This window comes from Pseudoliparis swirei, chromosome 19 (assembly GCF_029220125.1).
Source record: "Pseudoliparis swirei isolate HS2019 ecotype Mariana Trench chromosome 19, NWPU_hadal_v1, whole genome shotgun sequence".
NCBI lineage: Eukaryota > Metazoa > Chordata > Actinopteri > Perciformes > Liparidae > Pseudoliparis > Pseudoliparis swirei.
In genome coordinates, this window is record NC_079406.1 from 8,768,552 (window position 1) to 8,784,895 (window position 16,344).

General features: G+C 40.5%; 1 long non-coding RNA gene across 1 annotated transcript; it reads right to left on the reverse strand.

Annotated features, from left to right (window-relative positions):
- Window positions 1–7,545: 7,545 nt before the first annotated feature.
- Window positions 7,546–9,778, reverse strand: LOC130209813 (uncharacterized). The gene is made up of 5 exons (XR_008834711.1): window positions 9,685–9,778; window positions 8,832–8,856; window positions 8,429–8,591; window positions 8,212–8,300; window positions 7,546–7,627 (listed from the first exon to the last, which is right to left on the reverse strand). It is a non-coding gene; the product is annotated as an uncharacterized LOC130209813 (long non-coding RNA).
- Between the last annotated feature and the right edge of the window lie 6,566 nt (window positions 9,779–16,344).

Here is a 16,344-nt window from a genome sequence, read left to right on the forward strand (position 1 = left end):
TGTGGACTCTCATGGGCCATCCACGCGAAGAGTGATGACTGGAATAATAACGGTGACTTGTTATTACTGTACGGTGTTTTCTGGGCAGACCAGAATCAGACCACCCCCTGGGTTGTGCATTGTGTAGGCAGATAGGGGCGGGGCTTAAGTGTATGTGACGATTTGGAGAGATAAAAGCAGAGGAAGAAACTTAGATCAATAATGCAATTTAGAACAGCTGTGACAATATGCTCAAACATAATTTTACCCTGCTCTGTATTGATTGGCTGTCAGTGTTTCTTTTGTTCATGAAATTAATTGCTCGTCGTCGTCGTTTTAGTTGTGTTGTGGACTCCTTCCACTCGAGTTAGAACGATGCTCTCTGTCTGGAAGGCCTTTCACGCCTCTTGGTCAGATTGTTCCAGTCCTTCCCAACGAGGATGTCCTGATTGTGACTAATTTCCGTCATTACCGTCAGAAGATCCTGTTCTTTACTCACTTTAACAAAGAGATTCCAGGCCGCTTGTGTCTTTGGGCGAGGTTTCCGTTTGATTATATTTCACCACTGACAATACAACTGCATAAATTCATTTCCTGGTCTCCCTCCGGTGTCTCTTGCTTGTGATAAAAAACCGTGCGATCTCCCCGTCACCCACACATCATTACCTGTGTCATTTGCATCTGTGCCCCATATATAAACTACCTGTCACACTTGTAGACATTGCCACTCATAGCCAACCCTAGATAGGCTCCACACTCAAACAGATAAGACGTAGTCATAACTAATGACTTCTACACCGTGCATCAGCAAGCAGGTCATAATGATATAATAATGCTAACCCTGGCCTTAGCACTTGCTCCAGCGTCAATCTATCTTCATTGGTCAAAATCAAGACTGATGTCTGTTTTCCCACCAGTCAGCCGTCAACATGCACAGAGAGTTGAAATGATCCAAACGAATGAGGATATAATCAAAACATAGAAAACATAACTCACAAGGAATCACAATGGCAGCAGAATCACAATCTCATCCCAAGTGTCCAGGCTCCATCCGTCAGATTTCGCTCGCTGAGGTGTCCGTGCTGATTTACTGAGGATCAACAAAGTTAAGACATGCTTCACATCGCCCAATGAAACCAAATTGGTCCCCGGCATGAATCTGACAATACCTGCTGTCAAATTCATGACAGCAGGTATTGTTCATAACTTGTCTGCTCGGTTTATTCAAAAGAGATTTCCTTGTTGCGCAAAATCAATAGAACTAGATTACCCCTCTGTAATCTGCTGCAAATCATAAACGTTGCTGTGTCTAATAATAAATAATAATAAACATACCAATATGAAAACCAAGAACCCCTTTCATTGCTTTGATTGCATCGCAAAACACAATGAGATTGTACTGGAATCCTACGAGATGGGATCTTTGGGGACGGAGGTCTTTGCAGAAAGGACAGCGCAGCAGGTGTGTTCATCAGAGATAGCAGGGATTACCAGGGATTACCAGCATGGAGCTGCTGTACAGCCAGTAAATAACAAACACTGTTTAGTTGGCCAGGGGCATAAAACAGCATGGGAAAGTATCACTGTGGCCTAGCAATAACAATGTGCCGCAACAATGGGCCATGTTGTGTGGACACTTTGAATTTAAACCTTCCTGAGGGGAAAACAAGACCATTTAAAGTAGTGTGAAGCTCTGACGTGTTTTTCTCTCGGCCTCTTTTATCAAACGCTCTCCTGGCTGGTTTGAAAGGTAGCGTGCTCCTTCGGGAGGATGGCAGCCAAAGGCACTCGTCACAGCCCACACGCCTTATAGACACTCACATCTCAACTCTCTCTCTGGCAGCATGAATCATAACTCTGCAGTGGATTCATATGTTCAGTATGATCCAAACACAAGGAAAGGCTTCCTGATGGTCACCCAATGAGAGTAGACTCAGTGTCATGGCAACAAAACATGCACAGAAACGCTCTAAAGCCCTCAGTCAGCACGCTCCACTTCACCAGTATTGATCCGCGTGTTTTAGATATGCTCAGGCTCGCCACAACGAGCTGAACAAACGCCCCTCTGATCAGTGTAATAGGGGATTTATTGGGGAACCTACCTACTTTTGAGAGGCATGTCAAGGTTTTCGCACCAAGTAGCCCAAGGCTGCATTTTCAACCAAACAAGTGAGAGATATTGATGGGAGCGACAGACGGCCCACGTCCTGACAACTTATGTGACAGAAACAGCCTCAGCAGGGCCGGTCAACATAGTGTTGTTTCAAAGCCCAGTCAACGGTTAGCTATGACTTCCTGTAACTTCCAATATCGAATATACAATTAAAATGATCCTGATTTACCTGCCCCAGGATATTCTACACCCATCGTGGGTTTGATCCACACATGTCGTACATTGATAATAATTCATATTCAGCCGTCTTATCAAGACAATGTTGTTTATTACGAGCATCCATCCTTGGAGCAAACAATGTCATTGTTGTTGGTCTTCGGCGGATCATGTCCGACACCTTTCCTCTCGGGCTTTTGGCTTTCGGGAAGGTGAGAAATAAACCCCCTCTCAACTTTGAGGATATCTGCTGTCAGACGTGCATTTTCCATACACAGCGCGGAAAGGTCTCTTGTGCCTTGTAGCGGATGCTAAGGAAGGAATGGATCTGAGGGAGGGGCTTCGCGAAGTCAATTGGAAGCCACCAGCTGGTCTGAGCCCCCTTTCGAGGATACAGGGGGCGAGTATTTGACATAACATTTAGCTTTTCAGCGAGGTGGATAGTAATGGAGAAGAGGTCCAGTTTAGCTGAGACGGAAGTGGCAAACAGTGTATTCATAACAGCGCTCAGGCTCCTATCCATCACTGTGGTGCTGTGGAATGAGACAGCGTGGCTTGAAGAACAACACGGGGAATTTATGGGCAAGAGAAAAATGCCCCACTGACCAATGCATCAGGACCGAGGTTGTCAGGAGGCAATAAATAACTGGCATCTGCTGAAACTGTGGCTGATGCCAATAAAGAATTGAAATGAAACACAACACGGGCTCATAAAAGTGCTGCTTGGATTTACACCGCAGTAAGTATATTAACCGCCGCCACTTATTGCATTTAGCTTTTTTTACAAACTGAGAGGCGTCAGAACTCATACGAGAGTGACAGGGGGGGGGGGGAGGTGTGTGTGTGTGTGGGGGGGTGATGCATCTTTTATGGCGACACTTTACTCCTCCATTTGCTCTACTTTGTATCAAGCATGTGTGTGGTTCTTTTTTGTTTTTGGGGTGTTTTATTTTACTCGGTCTCTCTTCTTCCTCTGTTGTTTGGTTTTGAGTGCTCTCCCTAGGCGATCGCCTCAGTAAGCGCCTACGCGAGCGTGACAAGCACTTAAGGGACCATTGAACACCCTGCATGGATATGAAAACTAGCCGCTATCTCACACATACAAACACACACACACACAGGTTGTATAGGCTCACTGTCATGCGACAGTCATCCAGGCTGGTCACAAATTCCCCAAAACATTGTGAGCCTGTCAGCTGGGACCCCCCCCCCCCCCCACACACACACACACACACTCCCCCTGTGCAACCCTGAATAGGATAAGCGCTCACAGATAAAAGGTGGATGGAGATGATACAGTTGATCTAATCGAGCCCAGATTGACCTCTGACCTTTGAGTCCTCCGTGCCTCACATCGGTCACTCATTCACTTGTCGTGCCTCTGGCTCGCTCCCTCTGGTTTCTTTCCAATGATATCCAATTCCCTCTCGCAGAATGGGACGAGAACGGATCAGTACGCCGAGTGGGCAGCTTTAGCAGGGCTTAACCTCGCCCGGCCTTTCTTTTGTTTTTAATATCATTTTCATGTATTGCCTCCGTGGTTTCATGCTTTGGGTTTACAGGATGTGCAGCAACCTCTGTCGAGTTGTTTATTCATGTAAACAACTGGAGAGGATCACTGTCCCTTTTCTTGGCCAGCAAATGGTTGTCCCAGTGTGTGTCCCTGTATGTGTGTGAGTGTGTGTGTCTGTGTGCACGCTTGTGTGTGTGTGTGTGTGTGTGTGTGTGTGAGAGTATGTGTCTGTGTTTATGTGTGTGCCCCTGTGTGTTTCCCTGTGTTTTTTCATTTGTGTGTCGGGGTGTGCGTCCTTGTGTGTGTTTTTTCTCAGTATATTACAAAGTAGATATTATTCAAATGCAGTGCTGTAGTGAAACTCAAATTGAATGGTACTGCATTATTAAAAAGAATGTTGACGAACACAACTTTGAAACATAAATTAAATAGTGCTTTGAGAAGTAAATAACTTCTTAACAGGATTTGAAGGTTCAGTCTTGACCTTGGAAAGAGTTTTATTTAATATAACGTCTTTACTTTCATATTCATAGCAGCAGTTTCATTAGAAATTTACTTTTTGTTATCTTTCTTCAAAAAAATATGGTATTACTCCGTCACTTCACTTTTTGTTTTTATTTTAAAATATTGGTATCCTCTGTTAAATCCCAATGTATGTATGTGGAAATGCATTTTTGATTACCTTATTTAGTCTTTTATTTGCAATGTATTTATATTTGGTTGGTATGTTTGTATGAAATCAATGGTACGTTTGTTTATGCATTCAATTCTCAGAAAGTATGCATGGAATACTTGTTCCTGTTCTCACATTATGAACACAATTTTCGCTTCTTTTATCCTCAAGAAACTTTAGTTTTGATGTATAAATAAACGTTATGATTATCATTATGTGTCTATTCATATGAATGTGCATTATATAATTGACTGTTTCCTTAATATTCTGTAATGCAGTCATTTACTCTTTAATGTTCCATCTATTGTGTAAATAAACTGATTACAGAGCTGTCAGCTCTGCGTTACCATGAAGCCCACACTGTCACTAATCACACCCTGAATGAATATGATCTATTTTTTTTACAAGTAAACAATTTGTACAGGAGCAAACAAGAAGGCTCAACAATATGTCTTTGATGGAAATATCCCAGGCGTCCAACTGAATCAGGATTGGATTCAATTCTGCTCTGATCTGAATATTTTTCATTATTATTTCAATTCAATTCAGTTTATTTGTGGAGCCCATTTTCACAAATTACAAATATGTCTCAGAGTGCTTTACAATCTGTACATACACTCAAAGAAATGACTCATTGGATGAACTCAATTACATTTTTGGCAGGTTTTCCATCCAATAATTATATGCAACTCCAACTCAAATTTAGCACATCAGTGCAATAAAATGTAATTAAGTTAGCCCAACTCATTTGTATCAAATACATCTAAAATAAAATCACGATATTCATTCAATTAAATTAATTTGTGTTTGTCCAACTCAAAATATAAACTAACAAAATATGCAAACTCCACACAGAAGGAACGCCCGGACTGGGAATTGAACCTACAGACCTCTGGCTTTGAGGCGACAGTGCTAGCCACTACACCACCGTACAGCCCTGAAAGTGTCTTCACCTCATGTAAACAACTGATTTTCAGCTGGCGCATGCGCAAAGGGTAGTCCACAATGAAACACATTTATTTTGAGTTGATATGCACACCCCATCTAACCTAAATAAATCTAATAAATGAATGTATTCATACATTTTGTGTTACACCCATTAAATATAAATATCTATTTTTGTAATTTATTTATTTAAATGTATCAAACAATATTTAAATGTGTCACCTCGAAGAAGGGCTTGAATCGTTTTTATGAGTGTAACCTAAATAAATCTAATAAATGAAAGTATTCATACATTTTGTGTTACACCCATTCAATATAAATATCTTCATTTTGTAATTGATTTATTTAAATGTATCAAACAATATTTAAATGTGTCACCTCTAAGAAGGGCTTGAATCGTTTTTTTGAGTGTATAGACATCCATCCCTGTCCCAGAACCTCACATCGGATCAGGAAAAACTCCCAAACAACCCTTCACAGGGAAAAAAAGGGAAGAAACCTTCAGGAGAGCAACAGAGGAGGATCCCTCTCCAGGATGGACAGGTGCAATAGATGTAATGTGTACAGAAGGAATCATTATACTCAAATTAAAACACAGTAACAACACAATCAATATGACAGAGTGTATGAATAGTTGGTAGTAGGCATATTCAACAATCGAGACCTTCACGATCCATCAGGCAGATGGAGGTAGAGAGGAGTGGGCGGAGCCTCAAAATTTCTAAGTAAAGTAGCTCAATAATTTTAAGTTCTTAAAACTAAAAATAAGAGTTTTGGCAACTGATGTAATTGGAGTAAACATAAGTTCAGTCAACTCATAATATGTCATTTCAGACAACTTAAAAGATACGAGTGAAGGTAACTTAAAAATCTTTAAGTATGTAATAAGTTGACTTTACTTGAAAAAGGTGAGGAAACCGATTGCTTCAACATTTCTAAGTAAAGTAGCTCAATAATTTTAAGTTCTTAAAGCTAAAAGAAACTAAGTTTAGGCAACTCATGTAATTGCAGTAAACATTAGTATAGTTAACTTAACAATTATTAGTTACTAGGTTAACTTAAAAAAGACAACTTAAAAGATCCAAATGATATTAAGTAAACAGTACTAATAAGAACTAGTTAACTTTACTAGTCAATGAGATCCCATTACTTAGAAATAGTGAGGAAACCGATTGCCTTAAAATGATCAAGTAAGCTGATCTAAAAACTGTAAGTTGTTGAAACAAAAGAAGGATACAGTTACAATGGAAGACGTTTATTTAGAAGAAAAACACATGTTTTAAAACTCAAACAACGTGCTTAAAACGCTGAACATGTTGCCAGATTAGGTTTTGTAACGCAGAAATATGATGAACACAGCGTTTTCGGCATTTGCTAAATTTCTCGACAGAAAAACAACAAAAACAGACATTTTCTAGAAAAGAGTTCAATTGGAGATAGAAGGGTGAAGTTCTCGGGCCTGCACATCATGAACACAGTCCCTTATGGCATCAGTAGATTTTTGAGTGATTGTATTTTAGGGTTTTTGGTCCAAGTGAGAAGCACTCTATGAATAAATTCAGAAGGTGTTCCTCACTCGTTGAGGATACTCCAAATTCAGGGGTAAATAAGTCCGAAGAGTAGCCACACGGCACGGGGAAGATTATCACGGTCACCCATCACGACTGCTCCTCCCAAAACGATGGCAGTAGTTGTAGACTCCAGGTCCAGCGATTGAGGAGGCCACGATGTCTTCAGCACCGTCAGGGTCCCAATGGAGGTGTGGGACACATCCAGAAGGTCACCAGAGTCCTAATAACAAGAGCAGCATAAAAAACACAATTACATGTCAAATTTCACGTTGCATTTCTATGGTAGAACACACAATGGTTACTTGGATTCTGATATTATTAGATAATCAAGTGAAAGATGCTCAGGAGTGAGTGCGATGATTAATTCATTGATCATGTGATTCACTGAATGATTGCAAAAGCTAATAATAAATAATATGAATTATCATATTTACAAATAGGGATGATATTTGAATGGAACAACAATAATAGAGCAAATGTAAACAACAGAAAGTAGAAGGGCCTGAGAACAGGTCGATGCAGTTGCATCCCAACACGCCCCGATCAGGACCCTTTGGTGGCATCTGCTGTGTTTTCATAGGGTCAAGTCGAAGCTTCACGCCATCCTAAACTCACACCTTCAATAAAGAAAGACCAACGTTTAATACGTGCAACCAACCATATTCGTGGTAAACATCCACATTTCTTTGTCACTGCTGCTTCTGGGAAATGTGCTCCTACCACAGGAGGCTGAACAGGTACCTACCATCTTCAGCCGTCACACCTGCATCATATTGGCTGCTCCTGAACCTCCTGTGGCAGGAGAGCGAGCATATTGCCCAAAAGCAACAAAGAAATAGCGATAATGTTACAAGTGAAAACCCTTTTTTGGTAACTGGAGATATTAGTAGAACCCCTCTACCATCATGCAGACATGTGAAGGTGTACAGATGCCCATTTAGGTGTGATATGATTTGTAATTTTTTATTTTGAAGGCCTTTGGGTTTTGAATGGGGCGACTAGAGAGCTGCAACTGGACCCGACTGGAAAGACGGGAGATCCCACTAAAAGGGCCCCAATCAGGGATAAGTGAATCAAAAAGTATAGAAGCACTGATTGGAAGAGAAGTAGCCAATACCAAAAGATGAACAGGCAGAACACATGAGATATATTGGGCATCCTGTGGTGTGGAATTAAATAATTTTGACTAAAGTCGACTTACAAATTCTTGAAGAAGTCTGCGTTGTCATCTACAAGGATGACGGGAGAGCCACGGAGGACTGCTGTTCACCTCCCAGTCACATCTGTACTCTAAAAAAATATTTTAAACACACACAATTCACAAGTGTTAAAGGACAATCATTTGACAGCTCTGCATGCAATGCTGTGACACTACTTTATTAACCACATACAGAAAAATGACTGCTTGAGAAACTTACCCCAGGTGTGACTTGTTGCAGATATTCAGGTTTCTGTCCGACACTTTCCCCCTCTGGGTTTTGAACTTCTCCAGGAAGCGAGGAGTGTATTTGTCGAGATCTTTGAAGAAATCTGATTGCAACTCAGATTTTTGCTTGATAAGTGACAGAACTCAGCCAGAATCTAACGGAAAGAGAAATAAATTAATATTTAGTCATATTAGACCTACAGTATACACATTACAACATACTACATCACACTGGGCAGAAAACTAGTGGCTTCTAGATTGAACAGATTACATCAGGTCCCCTCATCGTTCCTTCATGGTCGTCACAGGAGACACTGTGTGAAGACATGGACTCAATCTGGCAACGCTTCCATGTGTTATGCAGTAGTGTGTAGAAGAAAATAAGCAACACTTACAATTCATTGCCAGGTTTTTCAAAGCCTACAAAAGAAACAACAAAAGCAATTAGTCAAACTGCAAATAACTCCTCGTCAAGATGCATTTTTACGGCTAAAAAGCCATCAGTTTAATGGAAGATTTCACAGACAAATATGATTACAAATGCTTATCCTAGATATAGATAGATAGATAGATTGAAGTCATAAATAGTCTCTAGGGAGGTTGGCAGGGAGCTTAGTTTCAAACTTGCTATTGGTTATAATGGATGTAATTTCCATTAAATATCACAAAATAAGAAATGATGTTCAAGTAAAAAATTAAAAAACGTTGTACCACATTCGCTGTGGCCGAGAAGTTCTCCATCATACGGTTGTGGTTGAATTATTCCTCGTTACTGTAGTGTTATGGAATAATAGGGTTTTGAGCCCGTTGTATCTCCAAGTATCTTTATTAGCTTAACCATACATAACACCGTGACTGACTGGATTCGGGTAACTCCAAGAGCGGACTGACGACTGTACACGCCCCCCCTCTGATCACACATGCCTTCGTATCACTCCGCATGTCTATAAAGTAGTACCATTACATTATAGTTACATTCAACCTGACATTGCATTCACTCTTAACTCAGTGACAGTAGCATTGTGTGACTCCCGTAGTGCTGCGTTAATGCACACGAGTGAGACAGCCACGACGATGTCCGCCATTAACATTGTGACTCGTTTGTTTTGACGGTCGAGCTAGCTTACATTAAACGCTTCGTAAAGTTAACATTCAACTACGAATATACATATGAACAATATGGCGAAGATACGACGATGTTTACTAAGGACATGAACGGAAAAACGTTATTGAGACGCTGAAACTTACCTGAAAGTAACTCGCACACCTGCACTGCCTTCTCGCTGCCGCCAATCCCTCTCGAGCAAAGAACGTCTTCAGTGGTCGACTGCGCATGCGTATTCGAGCCGAGTGCTGCCGAGTGCGCCCGAGTTTCTTCCGAGTCCGCCTCACTCATTTTTTTAAAGTAAAGCTAACTTGAGATAATAAGTTTAATAACTTTACTCACCAAAAAGTGTTCTTTACTAAGTTTCTTAAAGTAAGGTCAACAAAGTAAGCAGAAATGAGTAAAGCTCATTAATTTTTTTAACTAAACTTTACTATTACATTTTACAGTGCACTTCAGAGCTGGATTGGATGGAGATTAAATGTATTCAATATTGTGACCCAGGATATTCAGTATACTTATACAATTGAATGAGCCCTACAAATAGGAAAGTATTTTTGTTTATACTGAATAAAATCATTGAATAAATGTTAAGTGCGGCAAAAATATAGTAATGCCAAACTTCTTCCAGAAAACTGTTGAGGAACCTGCTGTAAAAACAATTGTAATAAATACACGCAAATAAAGTTTCACTTAGGCGATAATAACAACATCATTTGGACCAAATCACCCAACAACATGTTTAGTTTGTGGTATAACAGCAAGGCCTGAGCCTGACCCGGAACCATATCAATCAGTGAAAGAAGAGTTATTAATGCATGTAAGATATTATATATATATATATATATATATATATATATACATACAGACTGTGCACATTCATCTTTATAATTTGAGTCAAAGCAGGGAAAAATGTCAATAAATTAACACAATTAGGTTTTATTCTGTATCGTCCATAAATTTACCAGACTATGATAAAGTGGAGGAATCTGGCAATGTATGAGTCTGTAGTCTAAATTGTAAATAAATATGTTCAGCTTTAGGCATCCAACTGTGGATAAAAAATATCGTTTAGAATTTGAAAAATATATCGAGCAATAGACACGTAGGAGAAAGTCTGACTCACAATAATGTTTTGGCTCATTTAAAGGTTAAAATACATTGAATTGTAAATGTTACCCATTCTATCTTGATCCTGTCAACAACATTCGGAGGGTTCATTTCAGCTACTAAATGTTCAAGACCTTCACTGAAATAATAAGTTCACTCCACACAGCCCATGAAATTAAAAACTCACTTTTCAAACTCCACTGTGCAGCTGCACTCACAGAAAAATGTACACATGATATGAACTAAAGTTCCATCTCTGACAGCTGACATCAAGTGTGAGTAAAAGTAACAGTAACTTTAGAGATTCCTGAGGAACAAACAAACCTCCGACCAGGATTTAAATTCCACAGATGATAAACCTCCGCCGATGAATGCTGTACGCTGTGATACGGACGGACTGAAGAGGAAATGAAAACCTGTGTTTCTCCTTCAGAGGGAGGAGACAGAGGCAAACTCAGGTTAGGTCCACAGTGTCCATCGCCATGGGAACATATACAGTGTTTCGGTTACGTCTTTCTAGAAATGAAAACGCAGTTTACCTCATCTGAGGGTGGAACAGGGACAAGGAATGAGAGGTTCAACAAGGTCAGGACAGTCCCGTGTTTAAAATGGAACATGCATTGAGAAGCTGTGAGGTCAGGTCATCTTTATGAATGTCAGTAGTCACAAATAAAAAATGTTTGTAACAATGTATCATACATCTCTGTAGCCGGAAGGAACCCAACTTCACTTCTGATTATATTGAGTAATACGTCTTATTTACAAAGCCTGTCACAGTCTGTCATTTAAATAAAACCACTAATCTGATACCGCTGTTACATTAATAAACTGTAAGTCTCACTTTGTGCAAGTGACAGCATCAGGCTTTCATGACCTTTTCAACCAAAACGTAACAAGTAAATACATAGGTATAAATGTAATGAATTGGTATTAATTATCAACAAAATACATACAGCAACTTTGAAAAAGACGTAAATTATAATTAGTGAGTGTTACAAATAAGTATCAAAAACCCTTTAAACACACTAAACATGAATTAAAATACCAGTATATAATCTTGAATTAAAAAAATCGGCCTGATTGTCACCTCAACCGGATCCAGCTGGATGAGTGGTGTCGCCGACGTCTGATGTCAGTAATGTAAACTGCCATTCATGATGTCGGCCATTTAAACTGTGTAAAACTAATGATCAAAATTCTGATTCATTCCTGAGTTTTCAACCACATTTCCGAGTCTTCACTAGTATCACTATTAACATCATCAAGCCAGAGTACGCGTATAATCCACACAGTCAGAAATATTGGCCAGCACACGGAGAGATCTCCGACTAAGTCTTTTATCCCATAATATGATCTGCATGGAATATTAACTACATACCTACCAATGGCAATACATCAATTAATCCCAGCACAATGTGGATTAAGAATCAGAGAGTCAACAAGAGACTACAGGCCAAAGCAAACACAACTCTGGAATGAATGGATAAAACTGGAATGAGCTCTTCCAATACATTTGTATTGACTTGTTCTTGAGAGATAACATGTATTTACTCCCAATGAGTCGGCCGTCATGTTTAAATTACGCAGCTTCAGTCTGATAATGTTGGAGGACATCTAAATCTACCTGGCTCAATATTCCATAGAAGTCCTGTCCCACAGGGATGCCGTGTGACGCCTGTTGAAATTAATATATACTAAATAAAATCAACATGGATTCGGACGATTATTGTAATTTAGTAACGGAAAAACATTCAATGAAATGTCTCTCCAAAGCCACCAGTCTGATTGTCGAAACCATTCAATCAACTCGACATTAACCAAGTGAAACTCATCAAAGCTTTCTTTGTACCCATGAAGATACCACCAATGGTCATCAGTGGCCTGAATGACCACCATTGCTGCTTTTTACATGTTGTGAAAGTCTGCATATATTTCCATTGTATCTACCAAGCCACATGTCGGCTAGTTCACTTGAGTGGTACAAACCCAAAATAAAACAAACAGGATTAAATTCCAATAGACAAACCAAAAGAATGCCAACGTTCTATATCTCCATCATGATGTAGATTACTAGAAAGTCTCAATATCTCAGCAAGAAGACAAGTAAACGGAATATTTCCATAATGCAGTTTGGAATGATCGGTGCGGTGCTCCAACTTAACCTGCCGGCTGGACGAAAAAAGCAAGTTTCATTTCAACAATCGGCGAAAATAAACCTTTCATAATCATAACAGCCAGAAGCTGTGAAAACGGACTCTTCAAAGGTCCTTGAACACATCATGTGTGACGAACGCTTCGATCGGGGAAAAAAAATCAAAACGAAAGGAAGATTAAAATGGTGGTATTGCACCAAAAACGGGTCTAATTTAAAATGTTGCCCCGAACAAACGGTTTACTTTAAGCAGATCCAAATATTATATTGTGAGCTCCTCGGGGTCACGAGGGAGCAGGTTGGGCTCAACTGGGGCCGACAGCTACGAGACAAAATGTGGGCTGACTTCGAGGCTTCTGAACACTGAGCTGAGAGAGCAGGAGGGTTTGTTAGTGGAGGTTGTACAAATGTGAATAGCTCGATATATACAGCAAGTGAAACCTACTTTATTCTTCTTCCTTGAAAATCACTTAAAGATATAGATTCCAATGTTTGCCAAATATTGTAAAATAAATTCAACTTGCAGACACACGTGGGGCGCCGTTTCATCTGGTTTGTGAAACCATGCATTGTGTGCTCCTTTAGGTGAAAGCAACGAAGAAGAAAACTAGGTGAAGCAACGTACTTCCTGTCCTAAACAAAACTATTCCCAAGCGAATTAATATATCTATAAAGTGCGTTAGTGTCGTGATCGATGCATAAAAAAGTGTGACCGTTATACAGTCTGTGGTGCATCAGATGGTTAGCAGGTCAAAAGCTGCAAAACGGAAACTGAGCGTGCAATAAGCTACATGCAGCAGGCTAACGTCAACACGTAGGACAGCCCCATTCCTACGTGCGTCTCTAGTGTGACCTTCGACCTCATTACGTATGAGGTTCCTTTGGAATCCCCATTGAAGAAAAGGTGTATGAATCAGTTTAGGTGGAGAAAAAAGACATAAACAATTCCGGCGTTTATTAGCTATCAAGCGACGAGGCTTTTTCCAATACATCACTTCTTAAAACCGTAACGTTGGGTAATTCTTACACACAAGATTGTCGTCAAGTAATTTTCATTGCGTTGCTTTTGTGTGCTTGTGTGACCGTAGCTTAAGCGGGCCTACTTACGTCATCGAAGGTAGGCGTGTCTCCCTGATTCAATCCCTGGTTTGTTCAACAGACACGTCTTCGGGTGGTTTTCACATGACGTTATTGAGAAAGATTAACTTTTTTTCGGGTAGATATTACCACTGCAAGAAGACTGTGCCTTCCCTGGACAAGGCTCACCTGTCCCAGGAACGGATGGATCGGAAAACAAGTTCATAGCTCCAATATTTATGTTTAAATCATGTTTTATTAACGATTCCCAAATAATTTCCCTGATTTTTTTGCCTTTTTACAGGATACCTGTTTTTTGGATTTACAAGAGGTAAACACGCTTATTGCTGCCTGTAACAGGTCTCGCGCCGCTACCCTTGGGTTTCCCCCAAAAGCTCCAAGGTTTACCAGACAAGAGCGAGGTTCCGTTGGATAACATGGTTTATTGTACACACAGACCGCACAATGACACGTCTGCTCACTCTTCTTTCAACCTCCAGCTCTGCTGCCCTTTTATATCAGCAGCATCGGCTGCTGACTGATTGCCAAATCAGTCAGAGCAGCTGACTGATTGCCAACCAGCCAGCAGCCGAGGCCGGATTGGAGACAGCTGCCACACTGCCATAATACACAGGCGATACACATATACAATAATAATAAATAAGACCAGAGGACGCTTGTTCCAATTAATAACAGCATTGTTGAAAAGCGAAGAACAAACGGAAAAGATACGTTGATTAGAGACGTATTTGTAATATGTCAAATACAATAGTAATCTGGGGAAAAATACGTTTGAGTCAAATGTAGTTGCAAATTCCGTTTTAGTTCTGAGGGAACGTAATTTTTGTGACACAGGGTTGGTTTGTACACAAACATTCATGGAGTTGTGTTTGACTCTTGGAGCAAGAGACCCGGCTGAGAATACCACTGCTGAAGAGAGGCTGGTTTCCTTTGCTACCCATAATTATTTGATCGTCCATTTCTGATTCAGAATTTTTCTTCTGTATTCACACCATTCACTTCCTGTGTTGAATACCTGTGCCTTAGCCCCTATAGAACTGAACTCCTACCTTGCCCTCTGACTAAAAGGTGGAATTTCCCCTTGCTTTGTAAAGCAGGAGGTGAATACGGCAAATGTACATGCACATGTAGTGTAAAAGCTCCTTGACATACCATTCAGCTATTCAGCCATTCAGCCCCAACACGACACATTTTTTTACCAGTGACCTTCCAGACCAATACGTCTGGCTGAATGCACTGAAAAATATTTTCCACAGGAATGTTATCTATTTGTGTGTGTGTGTGTGTTGTTCTGATATCTCTAGTTATTCACTTACTTCTGCACAATTACACATATTTGTATGTTTGCTGTTTGTGCTAACTTCCTTAACATCGCCTTATAAAAATGTGTTTTCATGCTTCTGTGTTGGCAATTCCAGCCGCGGTCGTGTTGCCCACGACGGATACGGGACACGAGTCCGTCGCCTCCTCCTTGCTGCTCCACACCCGGGCCATGCTACTTTACGACATTCTCATGGGTTGATTTGCATATTTAAGTTGACGGGGCGGCAGACAGGTTCTGAGCTCAAGGAAATATGTGGATCCGTGCGCGGTGTAGCGTGAAAGATATACAATACCTTCCCCTTTTATGGAGGTCCCTCATAAATTGTGCACACAGGACATTTTGTGAGTGGCGAGGTAGGAAGCTGTATAGTCCCGCTAGAAATTAATTGAGCGTCACTTTGAGAATCTCAGACTGCTTGTTGATAAAGTCCAAAGATTGATGACAGCCTGGGTCACTTTAATGGATGGCAGCATCATGAAACATTGGATCATATACAGAGACAAGCTCTGGCTGCTAGTGATACTCCTGTACTGTGGGCTCTGTGTGTATACACACTTTGTGTATATGGATACGATATGAGGACAAACAACTTTATTTGTCAACACTGCTGCATGCTTATAAGTATAAGCATATGTCTCAACTTGTGGGCTCAAACCTGTAAGCTGTATGTGTATGTGCATCGCCATGGTGATGATGAAGATGATGCTGATGGTAATGATCATTAGGATCATCACAGAGATGGAGTGATGAAAATGAGGACGAGGATCATGATGTTTATGATAATGGTAATAGGGGAAGCAGAGTAAGTAATGTGCAATGGAGAGATATAAATGCATCCATAAGGAGAGAGAGAAGAGGAGATAGGTGCTCAGTGTATCCTAAACCATCCCCCAGCAGCCTATTAGCCTATAGCAGCATATCCAGGGGCTGGACCAGGTGAATCTGATTCAGCCCTAACTATAAGCTCTGTCAAAGAGGAAAGTCTTAAGTCGACTCTTAAATGAGGTGACTGTGTCTGCCTCCCGGACTGAAGGTGGAAGCTGGTTCCATAAAAGAGGAGCTTTATTGAGAAGATATAACGATGATGATGAACATGATGGTGATGAGGACGATGAAGAC